This window comes from Notolepis coatsorum (assembly GCF_963971535.1).
Source record: "Notolepis coatsorum genome assembly, chromosome: 1".
Lineage (NCBI taxonomy): Eukaryota > Metazoa > Chordata > Actinopteri > Aulopiformes > Paralepididae > Notolepis > Notolepis coatsorum.
The window spans coordinates 59,834,699-59,847,404 of NC_140165.1; positions in this window are offsets into that span (position 1 = coordinate 59,834,699).

Consider the following 12,706-nt stretch of genomic DNA (forward strand, 5'->3'; position numbering starts at 1 on the left):
GTACTCTGAACCTTAATTCATCTTTATCTTCCTATGTTACTAAACAGTCCTGGGAAGAGGATTTGGACATAGAAATCACAGATGCAGACTGGCAGGATACGTGGACCTACGCAAAAAAAATCTCGGTTTGTAACCGCACCAAGGCCATCCAAATTAGGATATTGCATCGCATCGATATTACCCCTGCCCGTAAAAGTAAAATGGATCCCAATACGTCCCCACTTTGCTTTAAATGCAAGATAGAGATTGGAAATCACGTCCACTGTTTTTGGACCTGTGTAAAACTACAGAGCTACTGGTACGACGTTGTAGAAGTACTGTCTGACATATTTCACACCCCCATCGAGCTGGATCCCCTCTGCCTTTTGCTGGGCCTCCCAGATATTCATGTTACCAATTCCAAACATAAGAGACTGTTCAATTTGTTGACATTTGCTGCTAGAAAGAACATCCTGTTGTTTTGGATCAAGGACGAGGTCCCGTAAATAAGGTCATGGCACAATATCATAATGGAATGTATCCCCTGTGAATATATTACGTGTATGCTGCATTCCAAGTTGGACACTTTTTATGAGATATGGGACCCCTATCTGTCACATATTGGGCCTGCACTATCCACCACTGTACTCGCCGGATTTCCCCATTACCAGTAACCTCCCACTGCTGCCTTGTTTTGTCTGACGGTACTGGCATTGTAAATACTGTACATGTCCTATTGACTACGGTGGTACTATACATGTTCTCTTGACTGCGGTAATACTGTACATGTTCTCTTGACTACGGTAGTGCTGTTCGTGTACCCTTGACTACAGTAATACTGTACATGCCCACTTGACTACATTGATACTGTACATGTCCTCTTGGCTACAGTAGTGCGGTGCATGTTCTCTTGACTACAGTAATGCTGTACATATACCTTTGACTACAGTAATGCGGTACATGCCCACTTGACTACAGTGATACTGTACATGCCCTCTTGACTATAATAATACTGTACATGCCCACTTGACTACATTGATACTGTACATGTCCTCTTGGCTACAGTAGTGCGGTACATGTTCTCTTGACTACAGTAATGCTGTACATATACCTTTGACTACAGTAATGCGGTACATGCCCACTTGACTACAGTGATACTGTACATGCCCTCTTGACGGTAATAATACTGTACATGCCCACTTGACTACATTGATACTGTACGTGTCCTCTTGGCTGCGGTAGTACTGTACATGCACTCTGGGCTACTGGGGAATACACGGTCATACGCACACGTTCACAACACACATATATGCATGTACACATAAAACATATACATAGGTAAAGCGCACGCACATATGGGTAGGTAGAACACACATATATATAGCACACGAGATAAGGCGCACACGTGAAAGCCACACTTATTTTATTTTATTTTTATTTGTTTTCTTTTCTATTGTCATTTCCTTATTTATTTTCATTGTCTTTTTTCTTTTCTGTTTGCCTGTCTTGTAATGTTATTACTGTTGTTAGTGTCATTATTTTTGTTATTATTGACGGTATTGTATTGTGTTGTGATGTCTTGTTCTATGTTGAAAATTGAAAATAAAAACATTTACAAAAAAAAAAAAGAAAAAAGAACAGCAGATCTGCGCCCTGGCGGACAACGGGTTAACTGACCTGGACCGGCGTGACCAGAATCAGTCCCATGCCCTAATCACGCCGCCATCCCCAGTCCCAGGAGGGGGGTAGGTATGTGTGTTGATCCAAAACATTATATTACAGATGGTCCCCTTCGTACCGCGCCCGGTGGCCCACCCCAAGGGCGTGAGACCCCTCTACCAATGCTTTGATCTATTCCGTTAACATCCCCCAGATATGAACGAGAATTCATCGAGACAAGCCTAGTACACTGGCGCTCGGAAGAGACAAACTCCATCCCAGTTGCCCGATAAAAACGCTGTTTCAATGATGAGCAACCAAGGCGCGCAAGCCCATGCGTGGTTCCTATCAGAAGCACCCAGGGCCAGCACTATGTACGCGTCGAGACCCAAAACATATCAATGGACATTCTAACAAGAACCCAGATACCGTTCCTCCAAGCCGCCTGGGAGTACGACAAGAAGCCGTTTTTTTCACAGAAAAAAATACGGACATGGGTCCCATACGACGTGGCTGAGGGAAAACAACACCCCGTCAACCATGCTCCATAAAAGAGGGGACGGGGAGCGACGTACCCTATGATGGGGGGAAACCCATGACTCAACAGACCATTACAGGCGAGGAGTCAGGGAAATCCCTAAACAATACCCCGTCAACCTGCTCCATAAAGGAGGGGACGGGGGGGAGCTCCCGTAGCTCACCGCATATCTCGGCGCTATTTCTGCTTCGGGGAAAACCGTGCTCGTCACGGATCTGGGGGACACGAGTTCGATTCCCGGACCTGCCGTCATTTCTCAGAATGTCTTCCCCTGCTCTACATCCCATTTCAACCTGTTTCTGTCGGTCATGCTTGACCAGAAAAACGATAAACGCTAAAAAATAAAGTTTAAAAAAAAGGAGGGGACGGGGAACCCCCAGAGAGACTTCCCACGTGAGCAACAATTGAAAAGTTTATGTAACATTGAGCCACGTGACCAAAGGCTCAAGCTACATATATACAGAGCATAGCAGAACTCTCGAGTTCCTATGCACCGCAACACCAACTTGACAATAACAGAGAACCACACATGGGGCCTGTAAAGAACTCACGGAAGTCGGCGACCAATAGAAACGCGCCCAGTGATGTATTCTATGGCGGGGGGAATCCCATGACTCAACCGACCATGACAGGAGAGAAGTCAGGGAATTCCCTACCCCCCCCCCCCCCTCTCTCTCTACCCCGTGCCACACTGACCAATCAGCGCGGTAGGACAGAATGATAGAGGGCCCAACCCCCGACCAATCAGAAAAGAGGGAAGGAGGGGTTTATTCGGTTACCAACCTCATGATCCCAAACCCCGTATACGATAGTAAACAAGCCATGATGATACCTATGTAGCCAGCATGCTAGTGAAACAGCGTATATCCTAACAGGATAAGCTAACCCAACGCACGCTAGCCACAGACGACAACACGTCTGCGAACAGGGTTTATAACAAGGCCAAGGTTTATGTGTGAACACAACACCCGTGTTTTATGTTTCAAGAAAAAACACAGAAGATCGAGAGAGAGGTCTATAAGACCGTGGTACAAACTACACACACACGAGCACTTCTGCAGGCCAACACTACAGTGTTGTGGCTCAATGCCACTGTTTCAAACGTAACAGAACACACAACCCCCTCATACAACGGTAAATCTTTACCACTATAGGAAGAAACATATTTCTTCAGGACGAGGAAAGAAAAAAGCCTTTCGACCGAGTGTTAGCTACAGGCCTTGTTAAACACATATATATAGCGACCAGCTAAAGACTAAAAGTCCAGCTCTCCTATCAACCCCACAACTAGGCGAAGGTTCTACACATCGTATCCCCAACATATGCAGTGTAACAAAAAATTGTCCCTCCTAGGAGAGACCTTTTATTAATGTACAAAAATCATATTTGGGGCGGGGAAGGGAACAGGGGTAAACAGGGGGGGAAAGTCACTTAGCGGCGCCTGCCACGAACAGCTTGGTGTTTGCCCCCACGGGGAGCAGGCCCGGAGGGACGGTACTGGGGTGCCTGGCCACGACGATCCCTACCGTCACCTCCGGGCGTGGGTTGGCTGGCTGCGGCGGTCGAGGCACCCTCTCTCCTCCTGGCCTTCTTGGCCGAAGGTCCAGCAGTGGCGGTGGCGACGGTCGCGGGTCCCCGACGACGTGGCCTCCGTCGAACCTCACCGACGACATCTGGTGGGGGGAAATGGGGCTGGAGCACTGCACGCTCCTCCTCCATGTCCCTGCAAGCTGCCGTCATCAGCTGCATCGCCGACCCGAAGAGCCCAGCATCGGAGAGGGGGGCCGTGAGCAAAGGAAGTATTTTCCGCTCCGGCACCCGCGCTTGCTCCAGCCAAAGGTGGCGCTGGGTTAGAGTGGCCAGGGCGCGTATCTTCCCGGCGGCGATTGCCTGCAGCTGTATTAGGTGCAGGATGGCTCCAGCCGCCTGGGTGTGCAGGAACTGATGTTGTTCGTCCGGCACCGTACCGCCCGCCATCATCCCTGACATGAAGCGTGCTAGCTGCGCAATGTTGGACGTCGCAGCTAGGCTCTGCGTCGAGGCGATGAATGACTGGTCACTCCAGTTGGCCAACTGCCTAGCCGATTTCCCTTGGGGAACCGGCTTCCCCAACGGCTCCCACACCACCTCAGGACAAAGGAGAGACGCCATCGAGCTATCAGCTCCTTCTTTAGCTTTCACCACGTCAAGTGCCTGCATGTACCACACTTTGAGATTGCTGGAATAGTGAAGAAGGGAATTGGAGCTGCGTTGACGTTATTTCTTGTTTTTTTTCTCTCTCTCACAATTTAAGAAAAAAAAGCTAAGTTATAATGTCTTCTTCGGGGGGTTCGAGCGCTAGCAACGTCACCCTTCACCAGAGGTTCACCATTGCTGACGGCTCCTCTGGTAGCGAAGGATCTGAGATGCAAGCTCTTCGCCTCTGCTCGTTCCCGTCGTAGGAGGGTGGCCTGCAGGGGCGAACGGCCTGGTTTTGGTGAGCTGCTGGAGCCAGACGAGGGTGCTTCTGCTTCTCCGTATCCGATGGAAACGGAGGATTTTATGGTGGAAGTGGAGGCGCTCTTGTTTGACGCCCCGGTGGGGACGCATCACTCTCTCCCTCAGGGTGTGGCAGGGGGTGGTATGTCTCCTTGGGGTCCCTCGTACTCCGGTGTTGGGTTAGAACCTCCGACTCGGCGACGGGATGCCCTGCTATCGGCCACATCGGATGGTGGCACCACGTGAGGGACGCGAGCTACGTGGAGGACGGTGCCCCCTTCCTTCAGTCCCTCGACCAAACCCACCACCCGCGTGACTTACACGTAGGCGGGGGTAAGGCCAGTGATGCGGGAGATCACCTGTCCCTGATGCACGTAGGCCTCCATTGAGGGGAAGAATGGGCAGACAACGCCCGTCTCCCTCACAGGACGACGTTGCCATAGATGACCTATCAAGTCATCGGGGACAGGGGCAGGCCGTGGCTGCGGCACGCCATTAGCGGCTGCCGCCCATGAGCTCCGGGAACAAGGCACGTAATTCCCCATGCGCACCGTCCTCCACGTAGCTCGCGTCCCTCACGTTCGGGAGGCTACCACTCATTGTGGTGCCACCATCCGATGTGGCCGATAGCAGGGCATCCCGTCACCGAGTCGGAGGTTCTAACCCAACACCGGAGTACGAGGGACCCCAAGGAGACATACCACCCCCTGCCACACCCTGAGGGGGAGAGTGATGCATCCCCACTGGGGCGTCAAACAAGAGCGCCTCCGCTTCCACCATAAAATCCTCCGTTTCCATCGGATACGGAGAAGCAGAAGCACCCTCGTCTGGCTCCAGCAGCTCACCAAAACCAGGCCGTTCGCCCCTGCAGGCCACCCTCCTACAACGGGAACGAGCAGAGGCGAAGAGCTTGCATCTCAGATCCTCCGCTACCAGAGTAGCCGTCAGCCTATCGGCCGACCGCCCCCCGGCAGCGGGGGAACCAGAGCTGGAACTAGGCCATCTCACAGGAGACGGCCTTGGTTCACCAGCTCCTCGGAGAGGCAAACTCTCCACCGGACGCCGATCGGGTACGGCTGACTGCCACGACCGCGGAGTCAGTGCAGCCCCACGACGCATGGCGGAGGAGGCAATGGTGAACCTCTGGTGAAGGGTGACGTTGCTAGCGCTCGAATCCCCCGAAGAAGACATTATAACTTAGCTTTTTTTCGTATTTTTTATTTTTTTATTGATCTTTTTCCCCCTCCTTTTTCCTCCGATTTTCTCCCATCCCAATGTTAGTCGTTATGCCAATTCCCAATCCCCTTCCTGGTCGCTGCGCACTTACCCCCCACAGTCGGTCTGGGAGAGTGGAGGCTAGAGCTGCCGCGGTATTGATGTTTTCCTTACCGCACACATTTGCAAAATATTTCCTACCGCCGCGGTAATAACCGCACACACACACACAAAAAAAAAAGTTTGAATGCATTTTTTTTGTAGTCTACTCTTTATAGCATATAGCCTGCCTCTAGTCTAAATGTCTATCTTTAGAGGATGACTTTGCAGCATGAATATTGTTTGGGATTCGGCATGCACGCATTCGTTATTAAAAGTGAAACACGGATTCGAAGTCTCCCCTACGGTGTCGTGAGCAGGGGTGGTAGCGGCGCGCCCGCCGGTTACCCCCCCGACCCTTTCTTCTTCTTATTATTATAACGTTACTACTTATGATTACAAAGGCATTCGATTTGTGGCATTAACGTTAGTATAGTTACACGTTCGTATTTACCAGACCATAGCAAGGCAAGCGTTACTCAATTAATATCTAAGTTCCTTTCTTTGCTCAGAGCGTGCCGAGTTGTACCCATTCTGCGGTCTGTTAATAAAGTTTTCAATCAGACAAGTGTATAGAACGAAGGGCTTTTATTATAACATTTCGTTGCAGTAAAATCATTATGCCTCGTTCCCTGAGGAGCGACGGCGTCGGTAATCCACTCCGGTCTCCGGTGGGAGCTAACGTACTATTAGCCGTGTTGTGATGGCTGAGATTCAGGAAGTAAAAGCGCTGCAAGATGCTCCAAGCATGTGACGCGTATCTCTTCTGACCAATCAGTGGTCTGCAGTGTTTCATGTGACTTTTCTGGTACCCAATAGGGTCGCTTGGAATCTCGACAGAGAAGTAGGGTATATCTGCAGAGCCGCAAGCCAACGAGAGCGTAATAATAATAATAATATATTAAAAAACAGCGGTGATGCCGGTATTCAGCCCAACGCTGCGGTGGGCATGATGTAACAGCGATACCGCGGTAAATACCGATACCGCGGCAGCTCTAGTGGAGGCTATCACGTGCTTCCTCCGACACACGTCTAGCCAATCAACCGCTTCTTTTCACCTGGCAGCGCGGACTCTCACTGAGAGGGTGTAACGTGTGGAAGGATCACACTACCCCCCTTAGATCCTATCCGCGCTGAGCAGGCGCCCCGACCGAACTGTAGGAGTCGCTGTTTACAACGACCCGGACCCACCCCACCAGCTTTCCCACCCTCTAATACAGCCAATTGTATTAGTGTGAACGGCCAGCCAAGCTGGTGACAACGCCGGAGCTGTGAGCTGGATTCGAACATGCGAATCCAGCGTCTCCGGTGTTGGTGATGAACGCAATCTCCGCTACGCCACCTGACCGCTTTAGCTTTTTTTTCTTAAATTGTGAGAGAGAGAAAAAAAACAAGAAATAGCGTCAACGCAGCTCCAATTCCCTTCTTCAATATTCCAGCAATCTCAAAGTGTGGTACATGCAGGCACTTGACGTGGTGAAAACTAAAGAAGGAGCTGATAGTATGGCCACACCCCTGCTTATGTAGGGAGCGGATGGGGGTGTGGCCAGACAGATGAGGTATGTAAAGGTGCATGTGAGAATTTATTCAGTGCTAATACTGATATGGAAGAGTATTGCAGTATGACGCAGAGCGGAGCTACACGATACTATAACAGAAGGTTCTTGGTTCCATTCCCGCTCCTCCCGGGCAGTGTGTCGAAGTGTCCTATATGCAAGACACTTAACCCCATAATTACTGCTCCCGATGAGCAGGGTGGCATGCACCTTTCATGGTCGCCTCCGCCGTCGGTGTGTGAATGTGTGCGTGAATGAGGAACAAATTATAAAGCGCTTTGGATAAAAGCTGTTAAATAAATGCACCATTTACCATTCATAAGGATTGTACTGGCTTTGACGTCCTTGTGTTTTGGGGTCTGAGTACAATTGATCACAAGTGGCACCAGTGGTGCAGTCGTAATATGGGAACTGCGCCGGACGCCACGTGCACGCGCGCGCGCGGGTACGCGTGTGCACGCGCATGCGCACAGAACAGATGATTATTATGCAGAATAAATAGTAGGAAACATGTTTGTATAGGAAATTACTAGCTTTAGTTTAGTTTTTGTAAATATTGCCTTGAAATAGAGAAGCTGAAAAAGGTAGCAGGATGTAGCCTTCAATATATAAAGAAATTATATTGTCAACAGATATGGTTGAAAAACAAACAATGTTTTAAATGTAATTGTAGTTACAATTTCTTTAATTGAATGAAAAGTAAATACAAACTAAATTAACAATGTAACTTAGTTTACAGAAGGACAGTTTCCTTCTGAAGCACAACTTAATGCCTCATCCATGATCCTTCCAGTCGGGACCATTGTCACATAGTGAGAGGTTCCACAGCTCAAGCAAACCCCCACCAATTGGTACAGGCTTGTATTTTGGTTTGGCTCTTCTCGTTCTTTGTTATGCTATCGGTATCCTGGCTATTATTATGCAAAGTTTAGTTTAGGCCGCCGGGTACTTGGCGCACAGCGCGACGAGTCCAGTGGAAATTGTGAACGCATTTTTGTGTGAGCGCGCGTGCACATCCGTGCGCGACTGCGCATACACATCCGTGCGCGATTGCGCGTACTTCTGCTCAGCGAACTACTAGGACGGCGTGGTACCCCGTGGTACCGCCACTGCATCCCTGAGTGGCACACAGGCTCCAATGAAACATAACAGAGCCGTGTGTTTCCCGATAGATCCACTAGAATAGAATAGAATATAGAACACGGTTCCATAAGGCAGGAGGAGAGGCTCTCAGACCTCATGTCCTCCGGTGCTTCTTGAATGGCACTGTGGCAGGGAACGTGCGGTAACGTCTACTAAACGGGACTGGTGAGCCGAGCTGCTGCTGCAAAGGCAGCCCCCCCCCCTCTCTATGTGCCGCCCTCTCTATGTGCCGACGTCGCGTGCGCCTGCGTACAGCAGCCTGCTCGGTTAGAACGGGAGAGCCTATACACTGTAAAAAATTTAAATAAAAAATAATATCACGGGAAATTCACTGTATTATTTTACAGATTACTTTAGTTTTTCTACTTTAAGTGTAAATGCCATAGAAATACAGTAAATTACCTTTGATCAAAATATGAACTAAATAAAGGTTGTGTAATCTGTAAATGTATTTGATTTTACTGTCATTTGACAGTATAGTATTTGGCAACCATTGATGCCAGACATTTACCGTTTTCTTGCAGCTTTTTTTTCTTACAGTGTATTGTAAAAAAACAAAAAAAAACTTGGTCGTAGTAACGGCAAGACAGCCTCCAGCCTTTATACCGACGCAGCACGCGCTCCAGCCGCTCTGCTCACGGGCTCGCCCTCAACAATAGGCAGCGCGGCGCGAGGCGAGGGGCGCAGGACGAGACGAGAGAAAAGAGCAGCGATGCCGCGCGGCACCACGGCGGCGGTTAGGAAGCGAACAGCGGGCTCGCGGCACCACCGGACCGTAGCGAATCGTCGAACGGAGGAGGAGGAGGGGGGGGGATGCATAGACAGCCGTGCAGTAAGTAACGGACAGCCCCTTCTTCCACCGTTAGCTGCTATTATGGTACCGATACTACAGAACGACGGAACGGATGGATAGGGCGGCGGCGGCGCGAGCAATAATAACCGACTCTACTTAATAACCTGGAGATAATATACGTTTGGGGCTCGAGAGAGGGGGAACAGCGCGAGACGCGGAGCAGGCGCGTGGAGGGGAGCAGAGGAGGAGGAGGAGGAGGAGGAGGAGGAGGAGAGGAAGAAGAGGATGAATCCGGGGAGACCTGCTGCACAGAGCGGAGCCGCCACCGGAGGCGAACCGGGCCAAGACGGCCTGGCTAAAGCAGGTCTGTGTGTGTGTGTGTGTGTGTGTGTGTGTGTGTGTGTGTGTGTGTGTGTGTGTGTGTGGTGTGTGTGTGTGTGTGTGGTTCTCTCAACCACATCCCTTTCTAATCAATGGGTACCGAGGCCCTGTGTGTGTGTGTGTGTGTGTGTGTGTGTGTGTGTGCGTGTGTGTGTGTGTGCGTGTGTGTGCGCGCGCGTGTGTGTGTGTGTGTGTGTGTGTGTGTGTGTGGCTCAATGAGGAGAGAGAGAGAGGGAGGGAGGGAGCAAGGCACTTCGGTTGGATTAGCCCTAACGCTGCCAAGGTTGAGGGTTCCATTTCCACTATCTAACGATAATAAACATATTGTATAAACTCGCGGTATAACTGTGTGGCGCTCTGGATAGAAAGCGGAGCGCTAATAAACGGTAGATAAGGTGGCTAACGGCTGGGCCTTCGTTATAAGGGTGGGATTTACCGTGCAGGAATGTGACTCACTATTCCGTTACCGATCCCAGACATGGGGATATGCGAAGTAGCTTGAATTATTATTATCATCATCATCATCATCATCATCATCATCATCATCCATCATCAATGTCATCATCATCATCATCATCATCATCATAATAATTATTATGTTATTGTCATCATATTACGGTATTTCATTTTTCACGTGCACCAAGAGAGAGCTTTTTCAAAGCCGTTTATTTCCAGGCTATAGTGTGTGTGTTTGTGTGTGTGTGTCCTACTATGATGCCCCGTGCGTCCTCCAGCGTGTGCGAGGATAATGTTTCTTTCAGAAGGTAGGATGTGGCCACGCGCTACAAAGACTCCCAAATAACGTAAAATCTGAACTATCATGTGCTAATATCTTCTTACATACCCGATTATCTCTCTCTCTCTCTCTCTCTCTCTCTCTCTCTCTCTCTCTCTCTCTCTCTCTCTCTCTCTCTCTCTCTCTCTCTCTCTCTCTCTCTCTCTCTCTCTCTCTCTCTCTCTCTCTTTCTGTGTCTCTGTCTCGGTTTGTCTGTTTGTTTAGTCTCAGACAATTTCACAATCTGTTAACATTACTTAAATATTTGGTATAGTTTTCTTTGTTTTTGTTTTTCATTTCACAACTGAGGCTTCTGTCTGAAAAGTGAAAATGTAACTTAAACACCACATACACCCATGGTAGTGACTCAAAGGGCCATGCTGACATCTGAGGTGCATTTATTTTCCTGAAGAGTTGCTGTATATTGAGCGCCTTAAAGCGACAATGTGTAATTTGTTTGTAATTAATCAAGTTATGGAGCTTGTACATGGCAAATTGATACCACCAGCGTTTCAACACACCACTTTAACATACCAATGTAACACAACGCTTTAACACAACACTTCAACCCAGTGGTGTGTGTAGTGTTGTGCCTCACCTATGCCTCAGCTATGATTGTACCAATTCTGCAATCAATTGAAAAAAAAATTAAATCAATCAATCAATCAATCAATCAATCACCAGACCATGTGACAGCTGTGTTTAGTGTTGTGTCTCACCAGACCATGTGTACCATGTTCCATACTGTATGTGGTCACTACTGTATTATATCACAGTGATGTTATGTATTATATCACAGTGATGTTATTATATCACAGTGATGTTATGTATTATATCACAGTGATACTGAGGAGAGGTTCAGGAGGAGAGGAGGAGAGGAGAGGAGAGGAGGAGAGGTTCAGGAGGAGAGAGGAGGAGAGGAGAGGAGAGAGGTTTCAGGAGGAGAGGAGGAGAGGAGAGGAGAGGAGGAGAGGAGAGGAAGAGAAGAGGAGGAGAGGAGAGGAGAAGGGAGGAGAGGAGAGGAGAGACGCACTCTGATATGTGATCTGGAGGTGAGAGGAGATGAGAGGAGAGGAGAGGAGAAGAGGTGAGAGGAGAGGAGGAGAGGAGAGGGGAGGAGAGGAGGTGAGAGGAGAGGAGAGGAGGAGCGGAGAGGAGGAGAGGAGAGGAGATGTTCAGGAGGAGAGGAGGAGAGGAGAGGAGAGGAGGTGAGAGGAGAGGAGAGGAGGAGAGGAGAGGAGAGGGGAGTGGAGGAGAGGAGAGGTTCAGGAGGAGAGGAGAGGTGAGGAGAGAGAGGAGAGAAGATGAGAGGAGAGGAGAGAAGATGAGAGGAGGAGAGGAGGTTCAGGAGGAGAGGAGAGGAGGAGAGGAGAGGAGAGAAGAGAAGATGAGAGGAGGAGAGGATGTTCAGGAGGAGAGGAGGAGAGGAGGAGAGGAGAGGTTCAGGATTATCCTTGTGATTATTGTGATATTGATTTCTTCCATATCGAATTAGAAATGACTGTAGCTTTTGTCAGACGGTGTGTTTGTACTGTGTAGATGTATGTATCTACAGGACCACTAGCTGATCTGAGGTCAGACACAAAACAGCTGCTGTCGTGTTTGCACTGTGTAGTTATGTAGCAGCACAGGACCACTAGCTGATCCGAGGTCAGATATAGCATAACAGTCTGGAGCACTAAACGTGTCTGGTGACCCTCACCAACACACACAATCACACACACACACACACACACACACACACACACACACACACACACACACACGTCACACACACACACACACACACACACACACACACACACACACAATCACACACACACACACACACACACACACACACACACACACACACACACACACACACACACACACACACACACACACACACACACACACACACACACACACACACACACATTCATTTCCGGTATAAAACACATGCTCTGACCTATACTGTCAGAGTAGAATTATGTCAAATAAGAGAGAGAGAGAGAGAAGAGAGAGAGAGAGAGAGAGAGAGAGAGAGAGGAGAGAGAGAGAGAGAGAGGAGAGAGAGAGAGAGAGAGAGAGAGAGAGAGAGAGAGAGA